This window comes from Danio rerio, chromosome 4, assembly GCF_049306965.1.
Source record: "Danio rerio strain Tuebingen ecotype United States chromosome 4, GRCz12tu, whole genome shotgun sequence".
Classification (NCBI taxonomy): domain Eukaryota; kingdom Metazoa; phylum Chordata; class Actinopteri; order Cypriniformes; family Danionidae; genus Danio; species Danio rerio.
This window is the reverse complement of record NC_133179.1, coordinates 4,720,966-4,730,000: the sequence shown is the minus strand read 5'-3', so window position 1 is coordinate 4,730,000 and position 9,035 is coordinate 4,720,966.

Here is a 9,035-nt window from a genome sequence, read left to right as displayed (position 1 = left end):
AGGGGTTAGCAGTGGGCTGTGTTTGGAATCTCTGCACACTGCTGCTTGTTCAGTCTACTTGTTTAAAATGAGCTGTACCGACACTATTCTTGAGACTTTGTTTTGGGGACAACTTAATTTTGTTATTATTAATCCACTTAAAAGCCTAATAGCTAACTTAATTGATTTGTGTTGGCACAATATTAATAAATTGTGTGGAAATATTTTATCTAATGCACTGGAAAAAGAAAAGCTGGGTTCCACACAATTCCTTCATGTTGCCCCAACACAAATCAACTTATAGTTGTCATTACAAATTTAAAGGTTTAAGAAACCCTGGAGTCGGGGGTGTCGCTAGACTCCATTTACTGTGGCAAGTGCCCCAGTAAAAATCTCCAGTGCCCCAGTAAATGCTTTGAGATACTATTTACTTTATGTACTAGTGTATTTATTTTGAGTGGTAATTTGACAATAAAGATGTCATTCTATATGTGCACCCGAACTATTGCTGGTGAAAGCAGTGTAGTTTAATCAAAAAGAAAGCTGAGCATAGGCACAGTAAAAAAAAAAAAACATGTCGCGCGCCTCATGCACCACTCCTGTTTGATAGCTGCTCTGCTCCCGGTTGTGAACATGCATGGTGAAAAAATAGCCGACGTAACAGTTTTATGTGGTGTCGGCATGCAGTGACTTTTGCAAGTCAACAAGACAAAGTTTAAATAATATGATGGTGATCTTATTTAGACTAAGCATGGCTCCTGATAGATGTTTTGTATGAAGCTAAAAGGAGGCATAATAAGTCAGGGAGGTAAGACTTAATAAAGGTAGTTGTCGGCCATGAGTCGGGTTTAAGACAACACACACAACAGATAATTCTATAATTTTATAATATGATAATCTTAATAAATATAAATAATACATTTTACAAAATAATATCTTCCTTTATGTATTCTGTAGAATTGTCCATAGAATTTTATTCAAATAAAATTAATATTCATGCTAAAGATTTCTTAAATTATCTTAGCCTTGTCTTTAGATATGTCTTTAGGTATAATTTTATAAAAATCTCACCTTCAAATCTAAAGCCACTAATAACAGGCTTAATGAATGGGATCAGTGCCCATAAAATAAACTTTTTGAAACTCAGCCTGAGATAGGGAAAAAAAATCTAATTTATTTTTTAAGTCAAGACACGATGAGATTGTTTATAGAAGATGGCGCATTTAACACATGAGACTCACGCATGAACATTTACTTAAAGGAGAAGAACCACCAGAATGTCTATATTGCAATATAATAATTGTCAATACAAATTTAAAGGTTTAAGAAACCCTGGAGTCGGGGGTGTCGCTAGACCCCATTTGCCCCAGTAAAAATCTCTTGTGCCCCAGTAAATGCTTTTAGATACTATTTACTTTATATTCAAGTGTATTTATTTTGCTGGTGAAAGCAGTGTAGTTTAATCAAAAAGAAAACTGAGAATCTGCACAGAAAAAAAACATGCGCGCAAGCCTCATGCACCACTCCTGCTTGCTGCTGACGCGCTGCTCTGCTCCCGGTTGTAAACATGCATGGTGAAAAAATAGCCGCGCCGCTAATGCGTTGTGAAACTGGCGTAACAGTTTTATGTGGTGTCGGCACACAGTGACTTTTGCAAGTCAACTAAACAAAGTTTAAATAATATGATGGTAATTTTATTTAGACTAAGCATGGCTCCTAATAGAAAAATGAGGCGTAATGAGTCAGGGAAGTAAGATCTAATAAAGGTTGTTTTCAGCCACGAGTCGGGTATAAGACAACACTATAATTTTACAATATAACAATCTTAATAATTATAAATAATACATTTTATAATATAATATCTTCCTTTTTGTATTCTGTAGAATTTTCATAGAATTTTGTTCAAATAAAATTAATATTCATGCAAAAGATTTCTTAAATTATCTTAGCATCACTCCAGTTGTGTCTTTAGATTGTATAATTTTATAAAAATCCCACCTTTAGATCTAAAGCCACTAATAAAAGGCTATATTCTCAACAAATGGCAAAGAGAATGGGGTCAGTGCCCAGAAAATAAACTTATTGAAATTCAGCCAGAAATAGGAAAAAAAATCTAATTTATTCTTTAAGTCAAGACACGATGAGATTGTTTATAGAAGATGCCGCATTGGACACACGAGACTCACGCATAAACATTTACTTAAAGGAGAAGAACCACCAGAATGCCTATATTGCAAGAGAAACCAAACTGTTAAACATATTCTTGTGGAATGTCCCATTTGTAATGTTATCAGACAGCAATTTTTATCTAGAGAGACTTTAAAGGAAATAATCTTAAATGTGAATCCATCTAAAATTGTGCAATTTTTATCAAAAGGAAATTTAAAAAAACTTTTAGATTTTTATCTTATATATTATATTTAATATCTATGTATTTTACCTTGGGCATTATTTATTGCTGTTGATGACTTTTAATTGTCAGAATATTTTTCGTAATTATAGAAAATTGGTATTTATAAACGTGATAAACTTGATCTATTTTCTTTTTGCCCTTATAGTCATAGAAGCTGAAATGGCAATACAATTAAAACTCTCTCTCTCTGTATAATTTTAGAATATAATTTCTTTTTTGAGGGCGAGCTGTGCCCCTTTAGAGCTTTATGTCTAGCAACGCCCCTGCCTGGAGTACTTTTATTTATTTATTTTTATATTTTATTTATTTTTATTTTTTTACCAGATTTGTGTGTGTTGAGCATCAGTTAAGACAATATCAGCACCTGTCAGCTTTAATTGTGGGTAAAAATGTAAAATTTTGAGCTTTTGTCAGATAATTTCATCTTCCGGGTTTAAAATAATTTTTGGGGCGGATAAAAATCTGTGATGAATCTGCAAGTGGAGTGATGACGCGTCAATTTCTTATTATTAATTATAGCTGAGTTTTCTTCTCCTGTGAAAAGAGCCTGCTTCTTAATTATTCAAGAGAGCATGTGCTTTCATAAGGCAAGGCATACCTCTGAGACCCAGTGACTGGGTGAGACTGCGTCTGCGCACGTCATGGTTTGTGTGTGTGTTTGTTTCCATGATCCACAGGGTTTGTTGCATGTTTTTCCCCGCGATTCTGTTGGTTTTTGTCGGGAGAGCTGTATGAGAATTGGAGAATGGCGGACTTTGTCTTTTATTAGTTGAGTTTGTTAACATTCAGACACATCGCCATACCTGCCAACACTACTGGAAGACTCGCGTAGTTCAGACCCATATCCCATTTTTGTTATTTTTCCCCCCAAGGTCCTCAGCATTTCGGATCAACACCGACTTTGGTATAATATCCAATCGCAGCGGCTGCTCGAAACCCAGTGCAAAAAATAGACACCTAGACCCCCTCCCCCCGTGTTTATATAAACATGATCATCTTCCAATTTCCAGCTCAATAACAATTTAAAACCTGCTCAGAACCACTGAATAGTAGCCAATCAGCACCAATTTCCACACTGTAAAACCCGATAAGTTAAGTAAACTCAAACTGTTTGAGGAAACCGATTGCGGCAAAACATTTAAATTTTGATACCAAATGGTTTGAGTTCTGTAAACTTCTATATATTGTATATTGAGTCATATATTATTTGTGTTTATAATGTCAAACGTTTTGAGTATTAGTAACATAAACATTGAATGGAGTCCAAACAACTACTTTAGCTACTCAAAAAATGTGGTATTGCTTCTAGCAATATTTAGCACAAAGAAATAGAATGTATTCATTCATAACTCATTGGGTTTGAGTTCTGCTTGATATAATCAGTTTATGAGTTCATAACTCTTTTTTTTTTTATTAACATAAATGCCCTGGCAGCTTATTACAAGGTTTTTGAAGCATAATATACAACACCAACCCAGACAATATATCACTTTACACTATTAAAAATGTTCACAGAAGTCCTTTTTTTAACATTTCAAGGTTATAAATTGTGGGAAGACATAATGCAATTCAAAAGCATAGATAAATCAAAAACATGAATCAAAAAAATTCATAAAAATACTAATTGGCTGGATATTATTTACAGTGTGGTATTGTTCCATTCTAAAGAAAGACGAGAGTAAGACAGGAAATGAATGGCTATCAGTCAGAAATCAGGTCATCTGAAGGTTTAGTGGAGTTGACTATGGAATGCGCCATTGGCAGAGCTGCCGTGAAACAAGCACAATGGTGCGATCTTCAAGTGTAGCTAACACCTGAAACCATGTGAAAGCCTGGTGTGTAACGACTCCAGATAAAAGCCAGCGCTTTAGGGCATTTGAGAGAAGTGAGCTTGAATGAATCCTCCCGCTGCCTCCATTCTACTTTTAGACACTGTATTATGTTGAACCACAATATAAAGAATCACAATATAAAATGCTGAGAGAACACGGTGGACATGTGCATGTAAGGAATAACTATTTACTGGATGTAACATGCGTGAAGTGGGTGACATGGTGGCTCAGTGGTTAGCACTGTCGCCTCACAGCAAGAAAGTCACTGGTTTTAAACTCTTGCTGGGCCAGATGCTGTTTTTTGTGTGGAGTTTGCATGTTCTCCCCGTGTCGGTGTGGGTTTCACTGTCAATTTCGTCTAAACATGTGACTCATGACACCTAAAAAAGGTTGGAGCCTGAGTGAGAACATACCCTGCAAGGGGGTAAAAGTTGTATCCCTGGGGTACTAGGATGTCCCAAAGTACCCTTATTGACTTAAAACTGAGATGGGATGATCCATTGAAATACTTTCGATCCCATTATAAATGTCACACATGAATAATATTACATAGCAGTTTCATAGAGACATGAAGTGGTCCCATTTGACTCAAGCATCCAATAAGCGTCTCAATATGATAATGAAGCTCTCAAGCCACGCCCCTAATACCTTTACATATACTTAGTAACTGATTCCATACACTGCCATTGTAATACGCCCAAATGCATATCTTTGCATTGCAGTTTTATAGAGACATGGGGGTGGGCTCACTTGACTCAGACAACCAATAAGCATCTCAATATGATAATGAAGCTCTCACTTCTATGATGTGACATCTATGAAATAATTAATCCCCTTTAGTAATTGATTCCATAAACTGCCATCATAATAGGCCCAAATGTTTGCATAGCAGTGTCATAAGCCCCTTTCACACATCCACACCCTTCTGGAAAATTACCGGCAATTTTCTGTAAAGGTGTGTATGTGTAAACAGGCCCTTTTTAAAAATACCGGTAATTTCGTTCTGGCTATTTTCCGGAAAGACTAGTTGTAACATTACTGGTAATTTGCCGGAATGCTGTGCTGTGTGAACGCAGAAGGAAGATTGCCGGAAAGAGCGTGTGCACTTCTAGAACGTGCTGACGTGAGACGTCTACTTTAGCCAATCAGAACAGTCAGACGCATTCACGTCCGCGCGGTTTATGAGAATAAAAGCCTTTGAATATTTTTCCAGACACATTTAGCTGCTAGAAATTAGTCAGATAACGTTTATATGTTCATCTCAACGCCAACCGTGTAATTCATTATCGATAAAATGCTTATGATAAGCCGTTGTTTGTTTACCTTCAAGCTTTGCGTGTGCCCATGAAACAGCCCATGAGCGCCAACACACACACATATCATGTACATCTAGACATGCGAAGTGTTTCTCTATATGTTTTCATCGGAGTTGTTGACAATACTGATCCATTCACAGAGTTTGTGATGTAGTCAAATGTTTACAAATACAAGCGCAGCCGTTTAGAGCTCATTTCTGTTTAATGATGTCAGAATTTACCGGTATTTTGGAATGGATGTGTGAATGCTCTTTTCCGGAAATATTCCGTAACGTCCTCGCCTGTGTGAACAGCGCTTTTTTTTAATTTACCGGTAAAGTCGTTCCAGAAATTTTCCATATACTAATCGGTATCACTGTGTGAAAGGGGCTATAGAGACATGGGGGTGGGCTCATTTGACTCAGACAACCAATAAGCATCTCAATATGATAAGGAAGCTCTCAAGCCACGCCCCTGAAACCATTTAACCCACTTTTGTAATTTATTCCACAGACTACCATTATAATAGGCATAAATGTATATATTTGCATTGCTGTGTCATAAGGACATGGAAGTGGGCTTATTTGACTTTAACAACCAATGAGAGTCTCAATAAGATAATGAAGCTCTAAAGCCACACCTTTGAAACCATTTAAACCCCCTTAGTAATTGACTTCATAGACTGCCATTATAATAGGCCCAGATGTATGCATAGCAGTGTCATAAAGACATGGGGGTGGGCTCTTTTGACTCGGACAACCAATTAACATTTCAATATGATAATGAAGCTCTCAAGCCACACCCGTGAAACCATTTAAACACCCTTAGAAATTAATTCCATAGACTGCCATTATTATAGGCCAAGATGCATAACTTTGCATAGCAGTGTCGTAGAGACATGGTGGTGGGCTCATTTTGCACAGGCAACCAATAAACATTTCAATATGATAATGAAGCTCTCAAGCCACACCAATGAAACCATTTAAACTTCCTTATTAACTAATTCCATAGACTGCCATTATAATAGGCCCAAATGCATATCTTTGCATAGTGTTTTCAGAGACAGAGGGGTTGGACTCATTTGACTCAGACATCCAATAAGCATTTCAATATGATAATGAAGCTCTCAAGCCACGCCTCTGAAACAATTTAAACCCCCTTAGTAATTGACTTCATAGACTGCCATTATAATAGGCCCAGATGTATGCACAGCAGTGTCATAAAGACATGAGGGTGGGCTCTTTTGACTCAGACAACCAATTAGCATTTCAATATGATAATGAAGCTCTCAAGCCACGCCCCTGAAACAATTTAAACACTATTAATAATTGATTCCATACTCTGCCATTATAATAAGCCCAAATGCATAGCAGTGTCATACAGACATGGTGGTGGGCTTATTTGACTCACACAACCATTAAGCATCTCAATATGATAATGAAGCTCGCAAGCCACGCCCCTGAAACTATTTAAACACCCTTATTAACTAATTGCATAGACTGCCATTATAAAAGGCCCAAATGTAAATCTTTACATAGCAGTGTCATAGGGGGTGGACCCATTTCGGACCCATTTTGAGCAACCGCCCTATATGACGGTTTGTGTAATGGGTCCCCTCCAATATGCAGATGTTTAATTCAGTATCCACAATCTTTGACGTAAGCATGCGTGTCTTTAACTAGACTGAGAATAATCTGCGGTCGGTATTTCTGACGTAACAAACTCGACCCACGCAGGCAGATGTTATGCGTAAGCTAGATGAAGAAAAAGCCTTGCTGTCGGACACAGAACAAATCCTAATTACCAGGTAAATCTAGCATCGCTGCTGATGTGTGTATGTGTGTGTGTGTGTGTGTGTTTGTGTGATGAAGAAAGGCTTTGGGGGAAGATTATGCATCAATGAGATGCATCCGGCCTGAATCATACGTCAGGTTGGATTGCGGTTGTGCAAGAGGACTATAGTGTGCTCTGAGGACACTTTGAAAGGCTTTGACACAAGTTCTGATGTTTCAATCTTCATTTTACCAGAGTTACTGTCATGCCTTTTTAAATATTGTATCAGCTTTGACTGCAGATTTAAAGATAGGTGCACTTTGAAAGAATGTAATCGGATATATGTAAAGTTCAGTTGCCAGTGAATGTTGGTCTTAAAGGGGACCTATAATGCCCCTTCTTACAAGATGTCAATATATCCCTAGAGTTGTTAGGTTTTTGCTCAAAATACCACACAGATAATGTGTTATAACTGCCCCTTTTAGGCTTTGATCCAAATCGTGGCGTTTTGGTGACTGTCGCCTTAACCCTTCAAGGGTTGAAGACGGCGTATACACATTTTGAAGTGTCATCTCCTCAAACCGCTGAAAACAACTTAAATTAAACTTTCAGTTTTGATCGTATGCAAGGTATTGTAATATCAAAGCCTCGTGGGCGTGGTAGCATTAACCCTTAAGAGCTCAGATTGAGAAACTAGACAGTGTTGGTTTTATATTGATTACTTTATCAAACAGTATTTGTTTTCAACAAGCACTCGCTGCATTTAAAAGTAGACACTTCAAGCTGACACATGCACTATTGACTAAACTAAATTGTCCATAGTGTATTAGTGTGAATGGTGTGAATGTGATAGTGTGTATGGGTGTTTTCCAGTACAGGGTTGTGGCCGGAAGGGCATCCGCTGCATAAAACATATGCTGGAATAGTTGGCGGTTCATTCCGCTGTGGCAACCTCTGATAAATAATTGACTAAGCTGAAGGAAAACGAATGAATGAATAGGGGTGTCACGATTTCGATTTTTAATCGAAATCGATCAAAATTTATGCTCAGTTTCGATTATCGAATCAAAAAATAGAATCGTTGATGCTGCCACGCCCCCATGTCACGTCAGCTTGGCTTGCCAAGCGGGAAAAAAACAGGCTTGTTGAAGTGCTTGTTAAACTGCAGAAGCAGGAGACCCGTCGACAGAACTTAAACCCTCTCCTCTTTCAATGAAGTCGCCGGTGTGGAAGCATTTTGGATTTCCAGAGAGTTATGTTGACAACGTTCGTGTTGTCGACAAAAAAAGCACAGTTTTGCAAGCTCTGCTATGTACGTATTACGTACGGTTCGTCCGATAGACAACACCTGCATCGCGATCCTCTGCCCGCCCCCGTTGCAAATCCGCTCGCGAAAAGTACACACTCAGGCCCTGTTTACACTGTCTTTGTTTTTAAATGGCATTTTAGAACAACAACATTTTGACATCCACAGTGGCCTGTAGCATTATGAGCAGCCCTCCTTCCTCTCTACCTCTGAAAATGCACATCACGTGACCACACACACACAGCCATGCGCTCGAGACAGCAGGTCCAGGCAGTCAGAGGACTGCTTCAATCTTTCACTCACTTGTACTTAGTCATTTTAGCGAACACCTCAGATACTGTTGGCTGGTTTCTGTTGGTTGTGCGTCTTTTTTACCGACGCCATTATAACGACACAGATCACTGCCTATTCACGAGTTCCGCAGAAAAGTGATTGAC